This window comes from Tamandua tetradactyla, chromosome 26 (assembly GCF_023851605.1).
Source record: "Tamandua tetradactyla isolate mTamTet1 chromosome 26, mTamTet1.pri, whole genome shotgun sequence".
Lineage (NCBI taxonomy): Eukaryota > Metazoa > Chordata > Mammalia > Pilosa > Myrmecophagidae > Tamandua > Tamandua tetradactyla.
The window spans coordinates 295,343-310,314 of NC_135352.1; the positions used below are offsets into that span (position 1 = coordinate 295,343).

At 40.2% G+C, this 14,972-nt stretch overlaps 1 long non-coding RNA gene across 1 annotated transcript in view; it reads left to right on the plus strand.

Annotated features, from left to right (window-relative positions):
- The window catches only part of LOC143669974 (uncharacterized), a 50,450-nt gene extending 35,478 nt beyond the window's left edge, over positions 1 to 14,972 (plus strand). The window contains exons 2-3 of the long non-coding RNA XR_013169171.1: positions 10,481 to 10,587; positions 12,343 to 14,972. This is a non-coding gene — a long non-coding RNA (uncharacterized LOC143669974). The remainder of the gene's footprint in view (positions 1 to 10,480; positions 10,588 to 12,342) is intronic.

Genomic DNA, 14,972 nt, shown 5'->3' on the forward strand with positions numbered 1-14,972 from the left:
ACTAATTGCAGAAGACACTCCCCTTTGGCTGATTACAAATGGAATCAGCTGTGGATGTAGCTGACGTGATCATGACCTAATCCTATGAAATGTCCTCATTGCAACAGACAGGCTAGCACTTGCCCAATCAGATAAACAGGTACCACAACTTGGCCAAGTTGACACCTGTCCCTAACCATGACAGTCCACCCCTTGTCAACTTGGCACCTATATATATATATATCACCTTAGACCATACTTAATTTCCAAATGAAAACAAATAAGCACATTTTTTTTTCTTTTACCTGACAATACTCAACTGTTCTGCATATAACTGGAAACACATTAAATCTCTCCAGAATAGGGTGCAAATCCTTGGGCAACATTCATTTTTAAACTTGATATCTTACAACTTAAATAGTATAACATGAACAAAACAGCACTACAGTCCTTGTTTCTATAACTGATCACGTGGTCAAAGTTCATATTTATCACTACCTTCTTCCACTATTCATTCCATGTTCCCTTTCCCCTCAGCAAGCACTTCAGCTGGCCGTGGTTCTTTGCCTGGTGTGGTGACCCAAACCTTCATTCCTAAAGTTTCAGAGCCATTAGTAGTCCTGCCTGGATTGTGTTGTTGCAGTTTTCCATTGATTTTAATCACAGGGCATGGTAGTACTAATAGACGCCCCAGAGGATCTCCTATATTCCAAGAAAACTCTTCTTTACCTCCATTATGTAGTTGTAGTCCTTCTTCCTTCTGATAGTCAGGGTCAATTACCCCAGACAATGATGTAATCCCCTTCTTGGTGTGTTGATCCAGAGGCATAAGTAGCCCAAAGTGACCAGGTAGCAATCTTAACTTCCAGTTCAGTGGTATCACTGTTGTTTCTCCTGGAGTAAGCACACCCTGTTTTGGAACTAAAACCTGTAGACCAGCAGAACTCAGGGTAGCAGAGACAGGAAGCAAAAATTTCCCTAGTGGATCACTAGGGGTAATAGTGAGAGGCACCACACCCATTTCCACCCCTTGGTTGCTGAACCCATGGATCCTGGCTATGGGAAAAACAGCACCATACAGCAGACACTGATTCAGAGCATACACAGCTTCCTGGAGAACATTACCCTAGCCTTTCAAGTTTTTGCCACCTAGTTGGCACCATAATTGAGTTTTCAAAAGGTCATTCTGCCATTCTATCAATCCAGCTGCTTCTGGATGATGGGGAACATGGGAAGACCAGAGAATTCCATGAGCATGTGCCCATTCCCACACTTCATTTGCTGTGAAGTGTGTTCCTTGATCTGAAGCAATACTATGTGGAATACCATGACGATGGATAAGGCATTCTGTAAGCCCATGGATGGTAGTTTTGGCAGAAGCATTGCATGCAGGGAAAGCAAACCCATATCCAGAGTATGTGTCTATTCCAGTTAGAACAAATTGCTGCCCCTTCCATGAAGGGAGTGGTCCAATGAAATCAACCTGCCACTATGTAGCTGGCTGGTCATGTCGGGGAATGGTGCCATATTGGGGGCTGAGTGTGGGTCTCTGGCACTGGCAGATTGGACACTCAGCAGTGGCTGTAGGCAGGCCAGCCTTTGTGAGTGGAAGTCCATGTTGCTGAGCCCATGCATAACCTCCATCCCTACCACCACGACCACTTTGTTCATGAGCCCATTGGGCAATAACAGGAGTTGCTGGGTAAGAGGCAGACTGGTATCCACAGAACGGATCATCTTATCCACTTGATTATTAAAATCTTCCTCTTCTGAAGTCACCCTCTGGTGTGCATTCACATGGGACACAAATATGTTCATGTTTTTAGCCCACTCAGAAAGGTCTATCCACATACTTCTTCCCCAGACATCTTTGTCACCAATTTTCCAATTATGATCTTTCCAAGTCCCTGACCATCCAGGCAAACCATTAGCAACAGCCCATGAGTCAGTATACAAACACACCTCTGGCCAGTTTTCCTTCCAAGCAAAATGAACAACCAGGTGCACTGCTCGAAGTTCTACCCACTGGGAGGATTTCCCCATACCACTGTCCTTCAAGGACACCCCAGAAAGGGGTTGTAATGCTGCAGCTGTCCACTTTCGGGTGGTACCTGCATATCATGCTGAACCATCTGTAAACCAGGCCTGAGTTTTCTCTTCCTCAGTCAATTCACTATAAGGAACTCCCCAAGAGGCCATAGCTCTGGTCTGGGAAAGAGAAGGTAATGTGGCAGCAGGAGTGGAAACCATACGCATTTGTGCCTCTTCTTCATGTAACTTATTTGTGCCTTCAGCACCTGCTCTGGCTCTATCTCGTATATACCATTTCCATTTTACAATAGAGTACTGCTGTGCATGCCCAACTTTATGGCTTGGTGGGTCATACAACACCCAAGTCATGATAGGCAACTTGGGTCTCATTGTAACTTGGTGGCCCATGGTTAAGCGTTCAGTCTCTACTAAGGCCCAGTAGCAGGCCAAAAGCTGTTTCTGTAAAGAAGAGTAGTTATCTGCAGCAGATGGTAAGGCTTTGCTCCAATATCCTAAGGGTCTGCATTGTGATTCTCCTATAGGGGCCTGCCAAAGGCTCCAGACAGCATCTCTATTTGCCACTGACACTTCCAGCACCATTAGATCTGCTGGATCATACGGCCCAAGTGGCAGAGCAGCTTGCACAGCAGCCTGGACCTGTTGCAGAGCCTCCTCTTGTTCAGGTCCCCACTCAAAATTAGCAACTTTTCAGCCCACCCAATAAATAGGCTGGAATAGCACACCCAAATGAGGAATATGTTGTTGCCAAAATCCAAAAAGATCAACTAGGCATTGTGCCTCTTTTTTTGGTTGTGGGAGGGGCCAGATGCAGCAATTTATCCTTCACCTTAGAAGGGATATCTTGACATGCCCCACACCACTGGACACCTAGAAATTGTACTGAGGTGGAAGGCCCCTGTATTTTTGTTGGATTTGTCTCCCATCCTCTGACACGCAAATGCCTTACCAGTAAATCTAGAGTAGTTGCTACTTCTTGCTCACTAGGTCCAATCAACATGATATCATCAATACAATGGACCAGTGTGATGTCTCATGGGAGGCAGAAACGATCAAGGTCTCTGCGAACAAGAGTATGACATAGGGATGGAGAGTTGATATACCCCTGAGGTAGGACAGTGAAAGTATATTTCTGACCTTGCCAGCTGAAAGCAAACTGTTTCTGGTGGTCCTTACTAATAGCTATTGAGAAAAAAGCATTTGCCAGATCAATAGCTGCATACCAGGTACCAGGGGATGTATTGATTTGCTCAAGCAATGATACTACATCTGGAACAGCAGCTGCAATTGGAGTTACCACCTGGTTGAGTTTATGATAATCCACTGTCATTCTCCAAGACCCATCTGTTTTCTGCACAGGCCAAATAGGAGAGTTGAATGGGGATGTGGTCGGAATCACCACCCCTGCATCTTTCAAGTCCTTAAGAGTGGCAGTAATCTCTGCAATCTCTCCAGGAATATGGTATTGCTCCTGATTTACTATTTTGCTTGGTAGGGGCAGTTCTAATGGCTTCCACTTGGCCTTTCCCATCATAATAGCCCTCACTGCATGAGTTAGAGAACCAATGTGGGGATTCTGCCTGTTGCTCAGTATGTCTATGCAAATTATACATTTTGGAACTGGGGAAATAACTACAGGATGGGTCCGGGGGCCCACTGGACCCACTGTGAGATGGACCTGAGCTAATACTCCATTGATCACCTGGCCTCCATAAGCCCCCACTCTGACTGGTGGTCCAGAGTGACATTTTGTGTCCCCTGGAATTAATGTCACTTCTGAACCAGTGTCTAATAATCCACGAAATATCTGATCATTTCCTTTTCCCCAATGCACAGTTACCCTGGTAAAAGTCCATCGGTCTCCTTGGGGAAGACTTACAGGAAGATTAACAGTATAAATTTGTGGCAGTGTAGCAAGTTTCTCCCCCATAGGGACCTGGCCTCCCCTTCATTCAAGGGGCTCAGGGTCTGTAAACTCTTTCAAGTCTGGAAATTGATTAAGGGGCCATGACACTATGTTTTTGTAATTCAGGTTAGACTTCTGTTCCCTTGACCTAGAACTCTTTTGTTTATACAGCTCCAACAAGAATTTAGTAGACTGCCCTTCTATTGTATTTCTAGGCACCCCATGATTTACTAGCCAATGCCACAAATCTCTGCATGTCATATAATTTTGACACCTCCTTTGAGTTTGCTGTCTATTATAATAGCCACGTCTACCTTGTCTTTGGTGATTAAGTGCTGCCACCTGGCTTTTGCCAACTCAGGATCCTGTCATCCCCATTGTGTTTAAGGATCCCAGCTCAGTGACAGCAGTTCCTACAGTAATATATGACTTACAGAGAAGTGCAACCACAGAGCTCTTTAGGGCTGATGGTGCTAATTTCACAAATTTATTTCTCAGTGTTCTGGCAAAAGGTGCATCCTCTGGACATTCCTGGGGTGTAAGAGCAGGCTTTGCATGATAAATCCACTCTAACATTCCAATCTCTCTAAGCCTCTGGATCCCCTCATCTACATTATACCAGGGCAGTTCTGGCATTTCAACCTCAGGTAATGTTGGCCACCTTTTGATCCATGTTTCAACCAACCACCCAAACAAGCTGTTAACACCTTTTCTAACCACTTGAGCTATAACACTGAAGGCGGAATCTCTGCTTACTGGGCCCATATCAATAAATTCAGCCTGATCCAGCCTTATATTCCTCCCACCATTATCCCACACTCAAAATCCATTGCCACACATATTCCCCTGATTTCTGTCTATATAAATTGGAAAACTCAGACAGTTCTTTTGGAGTATAATGTATCTCCTCATGTGTGATACTTTGTATCTCACTTTTAGGGGCCTGTTGGGACTTTAGTCTAGTTATAGATCCAGAAGAAATGAGGAGTGGTGGGGGTGAGTCATGAAAAGATTAGAAATATCTTCCAAGCCATTTGCTTCAGGTCCTTCATTTGCAGTTTCATCTGGTGAAACAAGATTAATAACTCTAGGGCTAATCCCTTCAGGAGGAGGTTGGGTGGCCAATTCCTCAAGGCATGCTGGAGGTGGGGCGGCTATGTCCTCAGGGCAGACTATTACAGGGTTATCTAGAGAAGGTTCAGCATGGTCTAAGGTTTCTACCTCACCCCCAACATCATTATCAATCCATATGTCACCATCCCATTTTTCAGGGTCCCAGTCTTTTCCAATCAATGCCCTCACTTTAACGGCAGACACCATGCAAGACTGAGATTTCAGTTTACTTTGTAAAGCTGCTACTCTAACAATAAGATTCTGAGTTGATTTTCAGAGATCTCAAGTCTACGGCTACAGGAAATAAGATTTTCCTTCAGGATACTCATAGAAATATCTACATCTTTCAGACGGCACTTAAGCTTCTCATTTGAAGCCTTAAGCCCATCCCTTTCACCCTTTAATGTAGACAGTGTATCTAACAACAACCAACCAACATCTCTATAACTCTTATTTCTACAAAACTCTGTAAAGGTGTCAAAAACATTATCCCCCAGAGTCTGGCTTTGTACAAGTGAAGCATTAGGAGAATCGATTGATGATATTTTTACTATCACCTTTATTCTGATTATGGGAATCAGAGTCCTTAGTGTCTCTGAGTCCAGTCAGAGTAGAAAACCATTCATAAAAACCCATTTTTAAGATTCTGTTCCTTAAGAACCACACCTGGTACCAAAATGTATTAGTTAGGGTTCTCTAGAGAAACAGAATCAACAGGGAACACTTGCAAATATAAAATTTATGAAAACATCTCACGTGACTGTAGGAACACAGAGTCCAAAATCCACAGGGCAGGCTGCGAAGCCAATGACTCCAATGGATGGCCTGGATGAACTCCACAGGAGAGGCTCACCAGCCAAAGCAGGAATGGAACCTATCTCCTCTGAGTCCTCCTTAAAAGGCTTCCCATGTTTACATTTAGCATCACTAATTGCAGAAGACACTCCCCTTTGGCTGATTACAAGTGGAATCAGCTGTGGATGTAGCTGACATGATCATGACCTAATCCTATGAAATGTCCTCATTGCAACAGACAGGCCAGGGCTTCCCAATCAGATAAACAGGTACCACAACTTGGCCAAGTTGACACCTGTCCCTAACCATGATATACTGCTTATGAAATCTTTTTTTTTCCAGACAATTTTGACTATTCTCACAAGTTAGATTCCCAGAACCTAATATGTAGGATATTTGTTTGGAAGTGCTGTTGTGATAAATGTGGTGGAAAGGAGAGGAGAGAAAGAAATCCTGGGCAGAGGGAAAATTGAATCTGCAAAGCAACCTTATTACTGATATGGCCCAGTATATAAGTCATAAACTAGAATGGCCATACCTACATACCCCCAGGCCTCTCTTCCTGAAGGAATCTGCAAGAGGAAGTATATTTACACATAATGCTACCATGGCTTCAGGTGTTCTTGGGGCCAATCAGTATCCTTCTACCTTGTACATTCTAGATTTCCCTCACCACCACATGGCACCTCTTTCAGTCTTAGGTCTTACCCTTGATGGGTCAGATCTCTTTGTCACAATTCCTTGCTCAGGCAGGTTTTGCTGAATTTTCCATATATTAACAAATTTTGACAGGAGAATATAGAGAGGTACCTAAGTAAATCATGTAGGTGCCAAACATTCTTCCTTCCTCATTTAATATAACAGCATACCTTCTTCTCCCTGACCAAATTAATCACTCTTACCAAGATAGGGATCCCTATTCTTGCCTGTCAAGCCCTGATCATAAACAGAAAGAAGTGCCGAGCTGGGACTAAAGCAAAGAGTTCAATGGCAGCATTCTTGACCTTATGTCTTTCAAATAAACAATAGAATCAGTTTATCAATGTTGTCAGTGTATTTGGTGTGAATTTTGGGCAGAATTTAATCATATTAATTTGGCACATAGCATTAATATATTGAAACATATTCTTCATGTTTGTAGAATTATATACATTTTATTGCTCCTTTTTCAAATTGGCAAACAACAATGAATTGCCTCTTTGCCAGTTTAAAACTGTTGTGCACCTCAGGAAAGAAACCTGGCATACATCACCAAATGCCGTCCCAGCTGACAGAGAAACCCTGAACATCATCAGCCCTTTCTTGAGTCAAGAGATCTTTCTCCAGATGCCTTAGTTTGGTCATTTTATGGCCTTGAACAGTAGTTTTGTAAATTAATAAATTATCTTTATAAAATCCAAACCACTTCTGGTATATTGCATTTCTAGCACAATTAACAAACTAAAACAGGTATTGGCACAAGAGATGTAGACAGCAGTGGTTGCAAATGCCAAATATTTTTGAATGGCTTTTTAAATGGATGAGAGGGGATTCTGGAAGACTTGTGAGGACCTTTATAGCGAAGGTTTACATTGTTTAAAGAGACTGTTGGCAGAAATGTGGACTCTAAAGATACTTCAGATTAAGGCCTTAGACAGAAATGTTATAGAAGTTATTCCAAACTGGAAGAAAGGTGATCCTTGCTTTAAAGTGGTAGAGAATTTCACCAAATTGAGTCCTGGTTGTGAATGGAAGACAAAATTTAAAAGCCACAAACTAAGATACTTAGCTGAAGAGTTACACAAATGTGGAAAGTATAGCCTGGTTTCTTCTTGCAGGTAATAGTGAAATGTGACAAGAAAAAGATAAGCCAAGATCTGAACTCTTATGTACAAAGAAACTAGAAATTGATGGTCTGGAAAATTGTGTGATTCCAGAAGGGAGACCCAGGATAATAGTGCCTCATGTGAGGATTTAGCCAAACATGGAACTTGTAAGGTACTACAGAAAAAGCAAGGATTGGAGATGGAATTATCCAGGAAGGATTTGGGGAAAGTCCTATCAACTGATAGGTATGATCCCAGTATTCTGCATAGAAAATCAACAAGAGTTGTCTTTCCCTAGCCTGTCTGCACTAAAAGGGACAGAAAAGGGACAGATTGAAGGAAAAATAACTTCAAAGGCAGAACCATGGAAGCTAAGGTCTAAAACCAAGAAAACTCAGACCAGGAAAGCAGGCCTCCATGCATTTGGAGAGTGTGAGTTTGCCCTGAAAGCAAAGGGCAGATTTTCTACCTCAATGTTCAGGAAGAGTTTTGGTGACTGGACCTCAGAGAGGGTAGAGCTCATTCTTTGTGGTTTGGGGAGAGCCTTACTGTTCCTCCATTTTTATGAGGGGTTTTAGGGTGTGCCCCAGAGGTGGCAGAGAACCGAGGTGCTCTCCCAATGCTTGTTGAGGGTGGAAACAAGAAAATGGTGATCTCTCAAATGTCCCCCAAGTTTGTACCCTTCACCCCAGTGTTTGAAGAGGGCAGTGTTTCTACTCTCTTAGAAAGGGTGGGGCTGCTGCTTTCTAAAGCCCTGAGGATAAATGGCTCTCAGACTTTGAAATCTAATGTAGTTTGCCCTGTACATTTTTGAAACTGCTTGGGTCAGTGAACTTTGTTTTCCTTCAATTCTTCCTAATGGAAATGATAATGTTGACTATATGACTGTGCTCCTTGTAAATGTTGGCAATAGATAACTTGCTCTGAGTTTTAAAGGTCCAGAGCCAGGGGAGAAATTTGCCTTGGGACAGACTGCCTATAACTGAATTTTGTGAGGTTTATTTTTTTACTGGTTCTGACTTCATATTCCATTTGTATTGTTAGGAAAATGCTTTAAGGCTTTGTGATATTGTAATGGAATGAATGTGTTTTATATGTAGAAAGAATATTTGTTTTCCTTGGGGTTCAGAGGGTAGTATTTGCTGCTTTGAATTGTTGTGTATCCCCCAAAAAACCATATTCTTTAATCCCAATTCAATATTTTTGGGTGGAATCAGTTTTTATGCAATTTTATTGAGATGTATTCACACAGCATGCAATCTATCCAGAGTATACAATTGAAGGCTCACAGTATCATCATATAATACACCACTACATGCAATTTTTTTAAATCATCACATAGTTGTGTATTCATCATTCATGATTAGTTTTAGAATATCTGCATCACTTCAGAAAAAGAATTGAAAAGGAAAAATCATAAATTCCATACCGGTACCCCCACCTCATTTACCACTACTATTGCAATCTACCCAAATTTGTTACCCCTCATCCCACTTATTATTCTAATTATTTATGTCCTTAATTCTTACTCATCTGTTGGGTGGATTATTTTTTATTAAGGTGTATCCATGGAGATTTGTCACCCAATTGTGGGTGGGACCTTTAATTAGGTTGTTTCCACAGAGATGTGCCTCCATACATTCAAGCTGGGTCACCTACTGGAGTCTTTTAAGAGAGAACCAATTTAGAAAATGTTTCAGAACCAACACAGAGAGAAACACTTGTGCAGAAAATACCCCTTGGGAAGCTGCCTGAAATCCAGAATCCATTTGAAAGGAATATCAAGGAGAGAAAGCTAGCAGACATAACCAGGTGCCTTCCCAGTTGAAAGTGAAACCTCAAGGCAAAAATTCTGCCACTGAATCACCATTGCACTACTCTAGATTGGCTTATAAAAAAATTTGCAATACCAAATTTTGGCTAAAATGAAGAGCAACTGAAACTTTCATACATCACTGGTAAAAATGCAAAATTGTACAGAAACTTGGGATAAGTCTGATAGTTGAAAAATTAAACATACATGTATCACATATACCATATCACCCAAATTTCCATACCTAGCCATTTATCATAAAGAAATGAAAACCTAGGCTAACAAACAAATCTGTATACAAATGTTTATAGCAGCCTTATGCATAATTGCCCCAAATTGGGAAATAATCTAAGAATCTTTCAACTGGTGAATGGTTAAACTGTGGTACATTCTTTTTGTTTTTTTTTTTTTACATGGGCAGGCACCGGGAATTGAACCCAGGTCCTCTGGCGTGGCAGGTAAGCATTCTTACCTGCTGAGCCACCATGGCCCACCCTAAACTGTGGTACATTCATACAATGAAACACCACTCAGCAACATTGTACATACCACAAGGATAGATCTCAAATACATAATGCTAAGTGAAAGATAAGTCACATTCAAAATGCCTCATTCTGTATGATTCCATATATATGACATTTGCCTGCCCATGCAAAAAAAAAGCAAATGAATATATTTTTATTTGAGCATATATTTTTTAGCAAAAATATTTATCTTATATACACTGCACTAATGTTCACATCCTTAGAAGTGGTGGTTGATTACAAGCCCTTTTATAGATGAAGAGTAGTAGAGCCCTCCTACCTGTAGATTCTCCAGAATACTAACACAGCATATAAAAATCACTAAAGAGTGAGTTCTCTGAGAAAAGATATATAGATTGATTTTTGGATTTTAGGAGGAATTAAAGGATATCTGCATAATTTATGTAATTTGATGATAATGATGATGTTAAAGAGGGCATGTGTTGATTATATATATCTTTCATCTGAATTAATGAGAGTATGTTTTGGATTATAGACTGATCGCACTTTCAACTGCATTAAAGGAGAGTCCTCCAGGAAAATGTTACCTTTTCTAGACTGATAAAGAACCTCTGAGTGTGGAATTTGATGAACACATCATCAGTAAGTATTGATTTACTTGCATTTTTGGCCTGTTTAGGCTCTGTTTTATAAGGAAGAGAATTTTAAACAAAAAGGACAGTCCTTATTTACTTTCTAATTATTGAATTTGACTGCAGACATTTAGGCCCAGGCTATTTGAGGTCAGGTTAAGTTATAGTGGACAAACACTTTCTCTAGATTCAAAATTCATTAGTACTTTTCTCAGGGAAACTTACCTAAAATCATTCAAGGAATAAATTCATGAATTTAGACTAGTAGGAAATACTGATGAATGAACGAATACATGAATAATGACAAATTTTATGAGTGACCTGATGGAAAGGAACTCAGTGTTTAAACCTGGCTAAACATCTTAGTCATCTCTGTGTGGAGCAGGGACAAGGCAGGACATGAGAAATATTGTTCTCAGAATATATATATTGATGTGAGTAAGTGCAGGCTATGTTGAACAGTAAACATCAGGTGAGCCAGAAGTTTATGTTTGGGTTGTGGATTCGATTTTATGAAAGTTCTCACATGGGAGGTGAACCTGAGCATGGGGCATAACTGTGAGAACAAATTATATGAAAAGGATATTTTCACAATAAGGTGCATCATCTGATTTTTGAAATGAGAGGTGGCATTCAGGTAATGGTGTAAGCCTTAAGGAATTTGAACTGGGAAGCAAGCAGAAAAAATTTAAACTCTGGCTGTGTCATTTTCTAGCCACGTACTTTTCTAAGATTACAAACCTTAGAAAAGTCTCTGTTTTCTAAGGTTTCTGAACCTCTTTTCATTTAATTTGTTAAATATACATATCTGCCTTAATCAATATGGTTAATTTAAAGATTAAATAAATGTAATTCTCCAAACACATTTAATACAATGTTGTCTATGTGAATTCAGGAACAAATACATAAGATAATCTGACTGCTTTCAGAAAATATCATCATCTGTCCATGAAATAATTATATAATTATTAATGATGGTAATAAAAATTTAAAACATAGAAGATCTTCCACATCTATAAATTATGAAATGAAAGATGTTACAACTGAAAACCATTAATGTAATATAAGATGTCAACTGCAATTTTACTAATTTCAAAGTGAGGTATGGGTTTCATTCCAAATCCTTAATTCTATTTAATTTGAGCCTCCTGAACCTATCTGGATTGTGAGATGTTATGACACATGTGTATATGTGACTTTTTGATGCAAGGGATTTTCAGGAATATATTTGTAATGCAACAGCCATCCATTGATCCCTCAAAGTGGAACAAGTCCTTGATAATAAAATGCATAGTTTCTTGGTTATCTCAATCCAGCAAGATGAGATCATAAGTAAGTATTGAGAGGGTGATAGTATTAGACATTTAATGTGGAAGAACCAGGAAAATTTCAGGCAAATATCCTCAGAAGGACAGCTACAAGGTAAAGTAGGACAGGGGTGAGAGTTGAGAGGATGGGGGTGGATATTTCAGAAGCCAGACATATTGAAAGCTGAGAAAATCCACAGTGATTTCTCTGGATGTGGAGACCAATGTTTTGAGTCAGAAAGAGAATAGAAACTCTCTGAAAACCATGGGCAGATGAAGATATAGAACTCAATGATTTTTATCTTTTCTGTACAAAGAAGTTATTCTCTTAGAGCATATTTCATGTACCTGTTTATTGGATTGGGGTTATTCCCAGGTGGAGGATTAGGAGTCATGAGAGTTGTGTCTGGAAGTCAATGATAAATCCAGAATCTAATAGCTTCTTTCTACATTCTCAGTTTTACTTACCTAGTGCTTATCTTGTTGTGAGTGTAAACCCAGAGGAAGACAATTCTCAGCTGAGCTGTTAACTATGCAGCCACTGGTGAGTAAGGAGTACTTTTTACTGAAATTAACCATGTGTTTTCAGCAAATGAGCATAGATATTTGTGCTAGTTTGAAAAGATTTATGTGCCCTAGAAAAGCCATGCTTGAATCCTAATCAATCTTGTAGGAGCAATGGTTTCTTCTAATCACTATTCAGCACTATAGGTTGAAAACTTGATTAGGTTATCTTCATGGAGATGTGGTTGATCATTTGTAAGTATTATACTTGGTTAGATGGGGACATGTTTCCACCCATTCTGTATAGATCTTGATTAGTTTAGTGGAATCTTTAAAAGAGGAAGCTTTTTTGGGAATGCTTCAGAATGACATAGCCACATGAAGCAGAAAGTCCACCAGTCAGTGACCTTTGGAGATGAAGAAGAAAAATGCCTCCCAAAGAGCTTCATGAAGCAAGAGGCCTGGAGAGAAAGCTAGCAGACACCACATTTGCCATGTGCCCCACCAACTGAGAGATAAAGGCTGAATGTCATCACCTTCTTGAACCAAGGTATGTTTATCTGGATGCCTTACATTGGACATTTCTATAGACTTGCTTTAATTTAGACAATTTCACAGCCTTAGAACTGTAAACTAACAATTTATTAAATTCTCCTTTTTAAAAGCTGTTTCATCTGTGGAATATTGTATTCTGGCAGCTAACAAACTAGAACAATATTCTAATCTCATTTATAAGCTATTCAAGGATCTGAGCTAAATTTATATTTACCCTGGCTTCTGGAATGGTGATTGTTCGAGTTTGCTGTTTAGATTTCCAACCTATAGTACTGAATAAGGATTAGATGAAGCTGTTGTTCTCACAACACTGACTAGGATTAAAACATGGCTTTTGCTTTTCTAGGGCACATAAATCCTTTCAAACTGGCACATTCCACCCTCTGGACCCTAAAAAAGACATGTTTTCCCCATATACAAAATGCATTCATTCCATTACAATGTCAGAGAATCTTAAACCATTTCAGTAACATTACCAATACCAATACAAGGTTAAAACCAGTAAAAGTCTCATAAAAGTCAGCTACAGGCTAGGACAGTTGTAAGGCAAGATTTTCTTCTGGGTCTGGACCTGTGAAACTCAAACAAGTGTGAAACTCAAACAAGTTATCTGCTGCCAACATAGGAGAAACAGTCATAGGATATATGTACCCATTTCCATAGGGAGGAAGGAACACATGGGTCACAGGACCCAAGTAGTCTCAAAAACCTGTAGAGCAAATTCCACTAAATTTCAAATCTGAGAGTCATTTATCTTTGAGGCTTTAGAAAACAGCAGTCCTACCCTTTCTACAGGCCTATGCTTGCCTCTCTGAATTCAACCTTGGGAGACACTGGAAAGACCACCTTTTACTCAGCTCTACCCTCTCTAAGCATCAGGGCCACACCCAGCCTCACTGCAAGCTTTAGCATACACACTCAACACCTCCATGTGGTGGCAGCCCTACTCTCCCCAATCTCCAAAGAGTGTGCTGCACCCTCTCCCAGGCCTGAGGCATCACCACTCTTCCACTGCAATGAGGTGGAAGGCCCATCCTCTTCCTTTGGGGTAAACTCACCCTCTCCACATGCTTGGATGGGTCTACTCTCCTAGCCTGAGGCTTCCTGAGTTCAGACTTCAGCCTTCATGATTCTACCTTTGAAGTTATTTTTCCTCCAATGTGTCCCTTCTCTGTCCCTCTCTGTTCTGACTGCCAGTGGTTCTTTTTACATAGCTCCTGCAACACCTTCATTGGCTTTCTATAAAATAGTTTCAGATCATATCCATCAGACATAAGAAGTTTCCACAAATCTGTCTTGGATAACTTCATGTCCAATCCTGGCTTTCTCTGAAATAGCTGGTGGTTTCCACATTTGGTTAAATCTTCATGTTGGGCACTGTTCTCTTGGGTCTCCCTTTCTAGAAGCTCAGAATTTTCCAGAAAATCAACATCTGATTTCTGTGTACCCAAGCATTCAGTTTTCAGCTTATCCCTTTCCTGTTGCATTTTGCTCTAAGCTGTGAGGAGAAACTAGGTTGTACTTTCCACATTTAATTTGGAAATCTCTTGTACTAAATTACCAAGTTCATGGGTTTTAAAATCTGCCTTCCATCCAAATCCATATGTCAATTGTGCCATATTATCTGCCATTTTAAAACAAGGATTACCTTCTTTGCTGTTTGCAATAACACATATCTCATTTCTGTCTAAGGTCTTATCAGAGGTATCTTTAGAGTCCACATTTTTACCAACAGTATCTTCAAAGCATTCTAGGCCTTCTCTATCAAGCTGCTCACAACTCTTCCAGAATCTTCCCCTTATCCATTTTAAAAGCCACTCCAACATGTTTGGTATTTGTAAATTGTAGCACCCCACTTCTCTGGTGCCAAAATCTGTTCTACTTTGGTAGCTGACATGATGGAAAATACCAGGATCAAAAGAATGACATTTAAAAGGGGAATTTAATAGTTGCTAGTTTACAGTTTTAAGGCTGTGAAATTGTCCATTAAAATATGTCTATGGACATATTTTATGTCCAATTTAAGATA